The sequence below is a fragment of the Lissotriton vulgaris genome, chromosome 3_1 (genome assembly GCF_964263255.1).
Source record: "Lissotriton vulgaris chromosome 3_1, aLisVul1.2, whole genome shotgun sequence".
Classification (NCBI taxonomy): Eukaryota; Metazoa; Chordata; class Amphibia; order Caudata; family Salamandridae; genus Lissotriton; species Lissotriton vulgaris.
Genome location: NC_141689.1, coordinates 775,189,249 through 775,203,961, shown reverse-complemented (window position 1 = coordinate 775,203,961; position 14,713 = coordinate 775,189,249).

Genomic DNA, 14,713 nt, shown 5'->3' with positions numbered 1-14,713 from the left:
GCACAAGCTCGGTGCAGGTTGCCAGTAGAATATTGAGGTATGTTACCACTAAAATAGTTGTAATTAGTATTGCAAAATTTCTGAGCTGGGCATGCGTTCTCCAGATAAAAAAACTGAGGCTTAGTTTATAGGGTGATTGATGTTATGGTTACCGGTTTGAGGGAATTAGGGGGGTACAAATGTAGGTTTAGCGGGCTCACACTGAGTTTTTTAAAATTGATTGTCTACAATTATGTCCAAGTCTATTGCATATTGTATATTTAATTCTATTTTTAGTTTTTTTAAATATTTAAGTGCCAGTGTAGTGTGGTTTTTAGAAAGACTTTTGTATATAATGAATATTTATGTTGTATGGATCATGAATTACTGTTTTAGAATGTCTTTTATGATGAAGAATCGCAATAAAGACTTTTTGACTGACTGACTGGCATATATCATGAAACATGCATGTTCAAGCCTCAGATTGCAAGACAGCCGATCAGGAAAATGAATAGTAAATCATCCATCTCAGGGAGACGAGATAAAGCACAAAACATACAATCATTGCTCACTGAGTCTTGGTGATGTACAGTTTTCAGACTGTATTCATAGTATATACAATATGCATACTCTATGCACGTTACCTCACACCACTGCTCGACACAAACTATTTCAGATAGGTCCACAATGTACTTCTTCAATCTCCAGAACACCACAGAATGTCAAGGCAATCATGGAGAACTGCAAGCTTCTGGGTTAAAGGTCTTGTGCAGTGTATTAGCAAGAAGCAAGGTACAATGGAAATGTCAAAAAAGTATACAAAGCAGTGAACATCTAGGCTGGCCACATGATGCACAGTGACAGAAGCACAGGTAAAGGGAATCATGAATCTACAAAATAAAATCACAGATGTGAAGAGCTGAATTTGGTACAGAATGGAGTGCTGCGGTGTACGCATGCATCAAATCAGTAGCTTAAACAAGCATCATGGGACTGGTTGCGGGTAACACCCCTCATTAGTCAGGCTGGCTTGAATCCAGTGGCAAAGTGAGCAAGGGACCCACTTCTGGGCATACCCTGCCAACTTAGGGTGAACAAAGAAAACACAAGGAGATAATGGACAGAGTGCTGAAACTTTTCAGACGCTCACCTCCAGGAATGTATGTCGATACTTTGCATATCTTTACTACACATGATTTAGTGTGATGCTTTTACTTAGAATAAACCATTACTTTACAAGTTTTAATTGTGCATGCATTTATAACGCAAATGGTTATACCCTAAAACCTAAAACACTCCCCCCAGCATGACCCTGCCCCTACCCCAGGCTGGTCCCTACACTAAAACACTACCCTTTATGACCCACATAACATCACCCTAATAAACCGTATAACAATACCCTACACTACAAAAACACCACAACACTACCCTTTCCCCATCCCAAGTCCTGTCCCTACACCCAAACACTACCCTGCATGACCCCCGACACTACCCTAAACCCTAAAACACTACGTGCCCGATTCGCAGAACTAACTTAAGACAAAATCCTAAACTTACTACCATTTTGGTATTCACAGAAGGCACTTACTCATTTTTGTATTCACAGAAGGAACTTACTCATTTCAGTATTCACAGAAGTTAGGTGTCCTAACTTTAGGACTCCTAAATGCCTTCTGTAAATACTGAAAGTCTCAAAGTTAGGATTTTTCTCAGCTTAGGGGTAGTAAAATTAGGACCCCTAACTTTAGGACTGCTAAATGCCTTCTGTGAACAGCGAAAGTCTTAAAGTTAGGATTTTTCTCAGTTTAGGAGTCCTAAATTGCTGCAAATTTGTGAAATTCATGCATGTATGGAAAAAAAACAAGCAGCTACTGTGCTTGTTTTGAAAAGGGCCCCAGGGTGGGCCAGATGTCAGGGGCACTTTGAGCCCCAGGAACAACCACCTCCTCAGGACTTTATTTTAATGAATGGAGGGTGTCCACGCAGACCACCCTCCATGGGCTTAAACGAGCCCAGAGTACCACCACCTCCCTAGTGCTTTATTTAATTAAAGGAGGGGGGGTCACATGGACACCACTCCTGGGCTGCCACAAGCTCCTGGTTCTACTTCAAAAATATTGCGGTGACCACATGGACCCACCACAGCCCAGACACCACAACCACACTGGGCCCAAAATAATATTTTAAAGTGGGGCAGCCAGGTAGCCCCCGTCCTGGCCCATATATGGCTCCAGGAAGCACCACCACCCTGGGGCCGGCCCAAGCAGATCAAAGGAAAGGGCCACACAGCCCCCTCCTGGAGCCATATATGGCTCTGGGGACTGTCACCCCCAGGGCTGGCTTCTACTATGTCTTAGAGTGCCCACCTCTGAGGCATATCTGTTTGCTTTTGCTTAGCGGGAGCTGACAGTTCCCACCAAGCAAAAGCAAACACACTGCTTCCAGCAAGCAGGATCTGTCAAACAACTCACGCTTGCTTAAAGTTGAGGTTTCATCTCTACTCTTGCAAACAGGGAGCTGCATTTCCCTTTGTGCTAGAGCAATGTTGGCTCTGGATGGAGGTGGGGAGCCGACTGGGACTGCGGGCCTTGAAGTTTTACCCTGTGATCCGAGGAGAAAAGTGCAGCAAGAGGCAAAATAAAGGTGAGAAACTAGCAGAAAGAGCCAGCATAAAGATCAGCAACAAGCATAAAGCAGCAAGATAAAGGTGAGAAACTAGCAGAAAGAGGCATATTAAAGGTTAGAAATCAGCAGAAAGAGGCAGGATAAAGGTATGCAATGAGCAGAAAGAGTCAAGATAAAGATGAGAAGTGAGAAGAAAGAGGCCAAGAAAAGGTCAGCAACAAGCAGAAAGAGGCAAAATAAAGGTGAGAAACGAGCAGAAAGAGGCAGATGGTCAGAAGGGAGCAGAAAGAGGCAGAATAACGGAGAGAAGCTAGAAGCAAAAGGCAAAATAAATGTAAGCAATGAGCCGAACAAGGCTAAATAAAGGTAAGAAATTATCAGATGTGGGGCAGAATAAAGGGCAGAAACCAGCAGCATGAAGCAAAATAAAGGTGAGACAAGAGTAGAATAGTCAAAAAAAGGTCAGCAGCAAGCAGAAAGAAACAAAATAAAAGTGTGAAACGAGCGGAAGAGGCTAAATATTTTTTTTGTTTGGGTTTCTTTATGAATTTCTTAGTTAGGTGTTCCTCCATATCAGCATACAATATACAGTAAACAACATTGATCTCTTCTACCTCAGCAGAGGTGGAGCCCATTTTTGTAATAATACAAGACATCAATTAGACCACAGGTCATGCCAATGGAGGATTCTTCAATTTCAATGTTCTTTTTCATTTTTATGAACAACATCAGAACTTAACTGCAACTTAACTTCCCCCTTCCCTTCCAATCCCCCCTGAACCCCCTCCCGTCCATACCCTCCCCCTCCTCCCCTTGCCAGGTCTGGATAACTCGAGGTCTATGCATGGTATCTTCTATACTGGGTCCCCTTGTGTCTGTCCCCTGTAACATGGGGCCGTGCCCCCTGCAGAAGGCGTTGGCTCTGAGCTTTCTTGTGTGGATGTGCTGTGTGTCACGCTATCCCTTGGATCATCACTCCCCACATCGGCAGCTCTTCAGGTAGTTTGTTATCTCTCCTGGTGTTACACATATGCACTTCATCTGCTGTGCCCACTCTGTCAAATCCGTTTTCCACTTCGCCACTAGTGGCCCCTGTTGGGTTAGCCAATGGATCGCGATACGCCTTTTGGCTATAACAAGATCCAGAACCAGGAACCGCCTACTCATCATGCACCTAGGATCTTGCGGAATCAAGCCTAAGAGACAAGCGCACTGGTCCAGGTCAACTACCCATCCTGTTATCCTGGTCAGGTCCTCTAGGACCGCCAGCCAGTATTTCTGAATCGTTGGGCACGTCCACACCATGTGAGGGAAATCCGCCGGAGCGCCACAAAATCTGGGGCAGTGTGGGTCCCTGGAATTATCAATGGCCTGAAGCCGTTTGGGTGAGAGATAGGTCATATGTATTATGTTATATTGAAATGTGTTTAAAGCGATTGCATACCGATAACTTCCGTACCCTTTTGTGTATATTTTCCCAGTCTCGTGGCGTAATCTCCGCTGCCAATTATCTTCTTCTATTTTTAAGCGGCTATTCTTCTTATCTTATCTCAACGCCCTGGCTATAGCATGTTGCAATTGCGCTGCAAAATAGTAAAGTTCTAAATCTGGGACCTCTAGACCCACTTTGCCCTAGCTATGCTTCATGATCTCATGACTAACCCGACATCTCTTCCCATTCCACAATATTAGGGCTAGCAATGCATCCAGCTCCTTGAATACTCTGTGCGGGAGTACAAAAAAGGACCCTTGCATTGTATAGTGACATCGAGGCAGGACCACCATCTTTATCAAGGCGATCTTCCCCTTTAGGGAGAGGTTAAGTGTGTTACAAAAGGCAATACTACCCAGTAGGCCGCAGATTATCCTCCCAATGTTATGTTGATAGAAAATGGCCTCAGTCCTGCCGATCCATATTCCCTGATATCGGAGTGTGTCCGCGGCCCAAGGAAGTTCAATCACCGGACGCGGGGCTCCCTCCCAATCACTCTCCGATCCAATCGCATAAAGCAAAGATTTCATTTTGTTGACGGAAAGCCTAGAGGCGGCAGCAAACTGCGCTAGTGCAGCGATCATGGTTGGTAAGAATTGGGTCGGCCGAGTCAGGGATATGAGCGCGTCGCCGGCATACAGGGATACGACATGCGCCTAACCCCCAATCTGTATGCCCTGTCCCTCAAGTACCTCACGGAGGTGGCAGGCCAATGGCTCCAGTGCCAGGGTGAACAGCAAGGGAGAGAGCGGGCACCCATGCCGTGTCCCCCTTGCTATGGGTATTATGTCCGACACATACCGTCCTGTGCGAACCTATGGGCATAGAGCAATTTCACCCAACTGTCGAAACCCCCATCCAGTCACATTTTTAGAAGTACCTGCCATAGATATTCCCACCTGATTGAGTCCAACGCTTGTTCGATATGTTATGTTAGATATGTTATGTTAGATAGGTCTTTTATAGCGCACGGCTACTCCAAAGGAGTGTCCCGGCGATTTATATTACATGACCTAGAAAGAAACAGACAAACATAACAGTATAGATTGGGAGGGAAGGCTCACAAGGTTCAGAAACAAAACAAGAAATCCCTAGCGGGCAAAGAGCCATGTCTTTAGGCCCTTCCTAAACGCGAGCAAATTAGATGTAGAGCGCAGGGTCAAAGGTAGGGAGTTCCACAGCTGCGAAGCTAGCAGCCTGAAAGAGCGCCCTCCAATGCAGGCTTTTTTTTACTCAGGGCACCACAGTCAAGAAGAGAAACTTCGATCTCAAGGATCGTGCCGTATGGTAAAAGGCAAGCCTCCATTGCAAATATTGAGCTCCCGAGGCATGCAATAGTCATGGCCTTGAATGCTATCCGCTTCCGGATAGGTAGCCAATGTAGCGATTGCAATAGGCTAGAGGCACTGGCCCATCTGTGGAAGCCAAAGATGGCTCGTGCGGCCGCGTTCTGGGCCATCTGCAGGCGTTGTAAAAGGTACTCTGGCAGGCCAAGATATAGGATGTTCGAATAATCCAATCTTGATCCGATTAAGGCCTGAACTGTCGTCCTCCTATGTTCCTCAGAGAGTAAAGGGATGAACTTCCGGAGCATCCTGAGGATACCAAAGCACGTTCCTGTGAGGGCCAGAACCTGGGATTTAAGCGTCAGCCCGTTGTCAATTTTAATTCCCAAGTTCTTGGCTGACTGGGACGAATGAGCTGGGGGGAACATGTCGGAAGGCCACCACCCGTGCCAATCCGGATCAGATGGACATCCGAAGAAGAGTAAAAACAGCCCCAAGGCACTCACGAATCCTCTCTCCATCGAAGTCTTCTCCCTTCCGGCAGGTGAAGAGAAGCTGGGTATCATCGCCATAGGATACGATCTGGGCCCCGAAAGACTCCACCAGTGTCGCCAATGGGGTCATGAAGATGTTAAATAAAGTTGGGCTCAACATGGAGCCCTGGGGAACTCCGACTCCCAGTGGCGACATCTCAGCGGAGCCAGGGGAGGCCAAGACCGTTTGTCGGCGGTCGGCTAGAAATGAACGAAACCAGCTGAACACCGTCCCCCTCAGACCGATTTCATGGAGTCTTGCGAGGAGACCCTCATGGGGGACGGTGTCGAAGGCCGCCGACAAATCAAGCATGACCAGCATAGCCCTGCCTCCTGAATCCAGCGCCTAGGAACACTAAGGTGCTCTGTTGGGCCCGTCCCTCCAATGATTGCATTACATGGGTGAGACGTCGGATATTCCGCAGCGTGTTCCTTCCTGGTATAAACCCAGACTGGTATTCATGAACCAGCCGCCGAAGATATGGGAGGAGCCTATTGGCCAACACCTCGCTGATAATTTTATGGTCCACATTCAACATTGACATTGGTCTATAAGAACTAGGGAGCAGGGGATCCTTCCCTAGCTTGTGGATCATTACTATCAAATGCTTCCCTCATGGAATCCAGGAGCTGTGCATACTCGTTGGCCTACTCCGTGATTTCCAGTTGTTTAGGGATCAGGACCCCTCCATATTCCTTATACAGTACCGCCGCCATGCCTACCATCCCAGGAGACTTAGCAGTTTTCAGATGGGTGATCGCCGCCTGTATCTCCTCCCCTCTAAAGAGGGCTCCTAAAGCCTCCTGAATCTCTGAGTCCATGCAAGGCAGTTCCACCCCGCTAGAAAGTCTCCACCACCTCGGGGACCACGGGGGCATCGGGCTCAGAGTATACTCTACATAAGTGAGTCCAGAATGTTTTGTTAATCTCGTGTTGCGTATTGACCACCTGGCCAAGGTCATTTTTTAGTGCCAAAATCGGGAGGGGCTGTGTCTCTGCCCAAATCAGACGTGCTAATACCCGACTCACCTTACCCCCTTCTGTATACCAGCGACGCCTGCTCACTTTTTTATTGAATTTGAGTCCCATATGTCCCCAATCATCTGTTGCATGTCTTCCCATTGAGCCCACTCCTTATTTGTGGAAATCTCCTTATCCAGAGCCGCCAAGTGTTCCTCATGTCAGCGTAGGTCTCGCTCCAGTACTTTTTTAACCCCCACCTCAGTAGACATGCATACCACCCCGGACCACCACATTCATTGCATCCCATTTAATCGGTCTGGTGCTGGCAGAGCCGCAGTTCGTCTCAAAATAGGCCCGTTCGATATGGCGTCCATATAGGTCAAGTGCCCAAAAGCTTCAGTGTTGAGCCTCTATAGCAGTATCTTGGACCGCGGTACGCCCAGCGAATACGTTATTAGTAGATGGGAGTGGTCGAACAAATAGCTCGCCAGATATTGCATCTCCGCTATCTGATGGACCTCCGCCCTTTGGATAAAGAAGTAATCTAGTCTTCTATAGGTATTGGCAGCAGGTGGGTGACACAAGTACACCAGACGATCTGGATTGCGTTGTCGCCATATATCCAATAAGCCATAGTTTTGAAGCATCTGGCCCATCACTTCTCTGGCTTTGGGTTTGGCATCTAGTTTTGGGGAGTGTCTGTCTAATTCCCCATTAAGGGCACAAATAAAATCTACTGCCACAATCAATTCCGTGTCTGGATCCAGATCCAACTGCTCCAAGACTCAACTTAAATCCCACCATCATCACGATTCGGGGCATAGATGTTCACCACATATACGCTACGCCCATCCAGCGTCGCTTCCAGCGTTACAAACCTCCCCTCAGGATCTTGTTTTGTGTGTAAAGCCTTAAAGGGAACTCCCGGTGCCACCCATATAAGCGTGCCCCTGGCAAACCCCGAGTAGGAAGTAGCAAAAAACTGACCCCTCGATCTACGTTGAACATATTTAATACTGTCTCCCCATAGGTGCGTCTCCTGAAGCAGAGCTATATTTATCCCATAGCTTATAAGATAGGTTGCCACCCAGATCTGTTTGACCCTATTATTGAACCCCTGAACATTCCACATTATTTGTTTATACCTCTGTGTGTCACCTTGCATGAGTCCGCAGCTGTGTTTGGCGTTGCACCCAATAGTCTTGTAGGGGACCCCCTATTGTGTTGTAGTGTGACCTCCCCTCTTATGAGCTTCTCTGACCTCTAACCGTACAACAAAGACCAGACCCGGTATCATCCCCAACAGAACCAAAATGTAAACCCCTGGCCCCCCGCCCACAGGCAGTAGCATTTTATCCTCACAACCCAATCCCGGTCTGAGGACTCAGAACCCCGCCCACCCCCCGATTCACCCCATCCAACTTGAATTAATTATTATCAAAGCACTTACTTTCCCAAGTCAAGAAACCTCCCTCTCAACAACCAAAATGTAACCGACTGACTGGCACTGCGTGGCCCCGCCTGACCAATGGCCTAGCCAGGTCACCTCAGCACACTACTGCTGGCCATTCAAAAAAGTATATTAGCGAGATAGTGTGACCTCCTTAAAAACTTTTCTCCCAGCCCCCCACCACACCGTGTCCCCAGGCCCATGGCCTTCCCACTCAAGTCCCTCAATAAAGTCCAGTGACCCTCGGTGCAGAGTATGTACTCACAGTGTCCATGACCCAGACCCCCTCAATGTCAGCCATTGCCAGAGCCCTCAAACACTGTGCCGGTGCCCCCCCCAGTTCCAATAGTGTTTCTTGTACCAAGCATAGCAAAGAGAACTGGTTTTGGTTGGAATCGCCTCCCGCTCTGTAAGGAGTGTGCCATCTGGTCATACCATGATAAATTCCCCATCTGTCAGCTCCTGGGTTCCCGACCTTTGTTCCTTATCGCATCTTTGTCAGTTCCGCTGTCAACCACTCCTCCTCCTCTGTTCCTGCCAGCCGTGGTTTTGGTCCTGACCGGCCAAGCCCAGCGAGTCCATCCAGTCCGTTGACTCCGCCGGGTTATCAAAGAAGTGCACCTTGTTGTCATACTGTACTCAAAGCCTTGCCGGAAACATTAAGCTATATTTAATGTTGAGGTTTCGCATCTGACGTTTTACACCCAGGAAGCCATTCGAAGGTCCTGCACCTTTTCGTGTAGTCCGGGAAGATGTGGATATCCTGGCTTTCAAACCTGGGCGGACCATTAGTGCGATTATGTTGCAGGATCGCGTCCTGGTCTATAAAGTCGAACAATCGAGCGATCATGGCTCTGGGCGGGGCTCCTGGTTTTGGTGGCGGTCCAAGAGATCTACTGGCCTTCTCTACAGCGAAACACACAAGATGATGGACGGAATGTTGCACAATGGCAAAACATTCACCCCCAGTCACAGATCTGGGTTTAATCCATAGTTATTTTGCTCACCAAGGCATAGTGCCAAGACGTGGGTCCCGTGCTCACTAAGCCACTGGAGTCAAGCTATCCTGGCTGAAGAAGGCTGATAGCCAGAAACGGGTCCTAGGATGCTTGATTCAGGTGCAGGGAAGACATGGCTTGGCAGTTCTGGCTGGACTGTTCCCATGAGGCACAGGGTCAAGACTGATTTGCATATGGCCATGTCTGAACTGAGGTGGCTTGGTGGGCAAAATAACGATAGATTAAACCCAGATCTGTTAGTGGGGGTGAATGTTTTGCCATTTGGCAACATTCCGTCCATCATCTTGTGTGTTTTCCTTCTCTACGGCGAACAGTTTGGAGAGTCTGAGGATTGGAAATGTTGTGAAAATCCAATCTTCCAGGAATAGGTCTGCCCCCGTCGCTTCCGCCTTTTCCGGGAATCCCAAAAAACTGATATTGTTCCACCTCGACCGGCCTTCTGCATCATCCGCCCTATCTTCCAGCCTAGCCATGTGGTCTAGAAGGGCCGTCACCGTTTACCATAGCTGACGGACCACTGTCTGTAAAGCATTCAAGTCACCTTCTGTTGTGTTAACCCTATCCGCCACCTTTCTGAGATCCAGGCGCAGATGGATGATGTCCATGGCCATTCCGTGTATTTGGGTTTCCAGCGCCATTCAGGAGTCACGAATTTCTTCAAGTATGTCGGCCTTGTCTCAGGCTGCTGTGTCATGATGAGTTCCCTGCTCTGGGTCTGTTCTGTGGTGGTCTGCTACCGTCTGGCCCGGAACCGTATATTGCATTATTTTATTTGTTTGGGCACCTCTAGGGGGCCGGTCTTTCCCCATGTGCAGCGCAGCCTTCTTATGATGCTTTCTAGAGTCCCGTTAGGCCAACAAACAGTTGTGTTGTGTATAGTTCCATGGGGTCCCCCCTCAGGTTTACTCCCCGCCGTCAAACCAGAACCCTGGACCTCAGTGTTGGCACCCTGTTCAGCTTAAAGATCCGCCGATTCACGGAGTGAGTGCGTTGGGCCCTCACTTGTGCGTCGCGGTCCCTCCAACATTGGGGAATCCTTTGTGTTGTGGGGGGATCCTCACCACCTTAGGCTGAACCTCCGTCCCAGGCCGGCGGAGCGCGAGGTCCAGGCACTGTCTTTGCACCTCACGGCCCTTCCAGCACCAGGAGATCCTGCGCGCTATGGGGGTGGGAGTCTCCTCACCACCCCAGCTGGAGTCGTCATCCTTGGCCAGAGGAGCAAGTGTTCCAGGCCCTGCCCCAGGGGGGCACCTCACCTTCTGGCCTGGAGCCTCCGTCTCAGGCCAGCAGCTCTATGCCTGGTCTTGCAGGCCAAGTGGTGTCTCCCAGTTCACTGCAGGCGCTTCTGCCCCTATGATTGCAGGCCGCTACTTAGGCCGCTATCACTGTTCACCGTGTGGCGGGGCTCACCAAAGATCACAGGCCTCCACCCAACTCACCAGGAGGCCCTAGGCATTTCATAGATGTCCCCACTCTGTCTTTTGGGGGGCCGCCGTGCCAGAATTCCAGACACTTTTGGCCAGAGGTGAGCAGGCTCCACCGCACCGTTCTCGCCCAGCGTGTGTTCCCGACAGCCCGCTACCCACCAATCGGCTCTATGCACCCATCCCTCTGCACCGCCACCCTTGTCTGGGGCCTCATCTCCACCAAATATTGCTGATGGGACTTGCCTGGAGTCACAGGCACCTCCACCGCCCGTCAGCACCGGGCTTGCTGACGGGGCAGTCCACGGCAGTCCTCCACTTTCACCGCATCATGGCGGCCGCAATGCACTGGGGATAGGATTTCAGCGGGTCTCCGGCCGTCTGTCGCAACGTTTCAGGCTGCTGTCTCTAAGACCCACCGGGATCCACGAACTCAGGGAGGGTCCGTTATCGATCCAGTGTATCGAAGGTCACCATCACACCAGGATTTACATAGGATTTTGTCCGTAGAGGCAGGAGCAGCGCGGAGACACGTCCAGCCGGTCATGTTGTCCAGAAGAGGCTAAATATATGTGAGAAATGAGCAGAAAGAGGCAAAATAAAGGTCATCAAGAAGCAGAATAGGCAGCATAAAGGTGAAAATAAGAAGGATGGGGCAAAATAAATGTCAGCAATGAGGAAACAGGCAAAAGAGAGGTGAGAAATGAGCAGAAAGAGGAATAATAAAGGTCAGACATGAGCATAAAGGCAGAATAAAGGTCAAAAATCAGCAGGAAGATGCAAAATAAAGGTAAGAAATGAACAGAAAAGACTGAAGAAAAGTTAGAAATGAGCAGAAACTGGCAAAATAAAGGTCAGAAATTAGTAGAAAAGGCTAAAAAATGGTCAGCAACAAGCAGAAACAGGCAAAGTAAAGGTGAGAAAAGAGGCCGAATAATGCTCATAAACAAGCTACAAGAGGCAAAATAAAGGTGAGAAACAAGCAGAAAGAGGCAAGATAAAGGGGAGAAACTAGCTGAAAGAGGTAAAATAGAGTTTAGAAACTAGCAGCAAATGGCAAAATAAAGGTGAGTGTTAGACCTGGCACCATTTGTGTGGCTCTCCCTCCATTTCTTGCTGTTGCCTCATGTATGTATGCTGATGTTAGATGCTTTGGGCACTGTGCCACTGCATTCCAGTGCCACAGTGCAAGTGATCCCTATTGTAAATTGATGTTTTAATCAGTGGTTCCATGTTTTGCTATTTGGTTTACTTGTCAAACCCTAGTCTAGTGCACTGAGTGTGCCCAGGGCGTGTAAATCCAAATGCTGCTGGTGGGCCTGCAGCACTGGTTGGGCCACCTACAGAAGCAGCATTGTAAAATGTGTTTAAGGTCTGCCATTGCAGAGCCTGTGTGCAGTCTGGTACTGTCTCTCTGACTGGGCAAGTGCACCCACTTGCCACTCCCTAAACCTTCCCTTTTCTTCATATCAGTCACCCCTATGGTAGGTCCAAGGACAGGGTGCATTGTAAGTAAAAGTTAGGACAAGCCCTAATAGTGAATTACAGCCATTTTCATTTTTCACTATTGCAAGGCTATCTGTTCTCCATAGGACAGAATGGGCTGTTAGATTATTACATGTTTATAATCCTAACTGTCTCAGAGAACAAGGTAGAAATTCGAGTTTAGTATGCCTGAACTCAGAATGATAAAATACATCTTTTATTGAAGTTGGTTTTAACATTCTGTGTATGCAAATACCACTTTTAGAAGTAGATATTTTCTTGTATAACCATTCAAACCTGCCTCTGATAGGTTGTGTATTCCTTTGTGTGGTTTTGTGAGTGACAGGGCTGGGGGATTCCAAGAGACAGGATGAGTCAGCCCAGTGGTGAATAGAGAGAGCTGCATCTATATGGGAGGGAGGAGTTGCACCTGAACCTTAAATAGGGCTGTGCCTGCCTTCCACAATGCTGGTTCCACCTCCTGGGAAGCAGCTGTCTCTGCCCTGCACACTGAAAGAAGAGAAGGAGTCCTGTAAACAAAGTGCTCCAGGACTGTACTTGCCTTCCACAAAAATGGCTCCACCTCCTGTGGGGCGTCTGATGTGCCTGCCTTGCACTGTGAAAGGAAATGAGAAGTCTGGTTAACAGAGGGCTTCAGAACTGGTTTGGAATGGGCAAAGGTCCCTCTCCCCTCAGAGAACAAAGGATGTTGTGGTATAAATATTGGGACCCTGATCCCATGAAATTAGATCACTTTGGACTACAAGAAGAAACCTTTACTGTTGAGAGGAACCTGAAGAAACTGAGGAGAGACTATTCCCTAGCTGAAGTGCTGCTTGGGGGATTGGCCTGCAGTGGTTGCCTTACTGCCAATGGAAGGAGAAAGGAACTTTGTGTACTTTGCTTTCAACTTGTGAAGGATCTCCAAGGGCTTGGAAAAGAGCTTGCCTCCTGCTGAAGTCTCAGGGACAACAGACTTCACCCCCCAGCTCCCCAGAGTTCTTTTGGAAGTGCCTGCTGCTGTTTTGGGCCTTCTGAGGAACTGCGTGTCGCAAGGCGCTGGAAGCGCGACTCAACATGGAGCCCTGGGGAACTCCGACTCCCAGTGGCGACATCTCAGCGGAGCCAGGGGAGGCCAAGACCGTTTGTCGGCGGTTGGCTAGAAATGAACGAAACCAGCTGAACACCGTCCCCCTCAGACCGATTTCATGGAGTCTTGCGAGGAGACCCTCATGGGGGACGGTGTCGAAGGCCGCCGACAAATCAAGCATGACCAGCATAGCCCTGCCTCCTGAATCCAGCGCCTAGGAAAACTAAGGTGCTCTGTTGGGCCCGTCCCTCCAATGATTGCATTACATGGGTGAGACGTCGGATATTCCGCAGCGTGTTCCTTCCTGGTATAAACCCAGACTGGTATTCATGAACCAGCCGCCGAAGATATCGGAGGAGCCTATTGGCCAACACCTCGCTGATAATTTTATGGTCCACATTCAACATTGACATTGGTCTATAAGAACTAGGGAGCAGGGGATCCTTCCCTAGCTTGTGGATCATTACTATCAAATGCTTCCCTCATGGAATCCAGGAGCTGTGCACACTCGTTGGCCTACTCCGTGATTTCCAGTTGTTTAGGGATCAGGACCCCTCCATATTCCTTATACAGTACCGCCGCCATGCCTACCATCCCAGGAGACTTAGCAGTTTTCAGATGGGTGATCGCCGCCTGTATCTCCTCCCCTCTAAAGAGGGCTCCTAAAGCCTCCTGAATCTCTGAGTCAATGCAAGGCAGTTCCACCCCGCTAGAAAGTCTCCACCACCTCGGGGACCACGGGGGCATCGGGCTCAGAGTATACTCTACATAAGTGAGTCCAGAATGTTTTGTTAATCTCGTGTTGCGTATTGACCACCTGGCCAAGGTCATTTTTTAGTGCCAAAATCGGGAGGGGCTGTGTCTCCGCCCAAATCAGACGTGCTAATACCCGACTCACCTTACCCCCTTCTGTATACCAGCGACGCCTGCTCCCTTTTTTATTGAATTTGAGTCCCATATGTCCCCAATCATCTGTTGCATGTCTTCCCATTGAGCCCACTCCTTATTTGTGGAAATCTCCTTATCCAGAGCTGCCAAGTGTTCCTCATGTCAGCGTAGGTCTCGCTCCAGTACTTTTTTAACCCCCACCTCAGTAGACATGCATACCACCCCGGACCACCACATTCATTGCATCCCATTTAATCGGTCTGGTGCTGGCAGAGCCGCAGTTCGTCTCAAAATAGGCCCGTTCGATATGGCGTCTATATAGGTCAAGTGCCCAAAAGCTTCAGTGTTGAGCCTCTATAGCAGTATCTTGGACCGCGGTACGCCCAGCGAATACGTTATTAGTAGATGGGAGTGGTCGAACAAATAGCTCGCCAGATATTGCATCTCCGCTATCTGATGGACCTCCGCCCTTTGGATA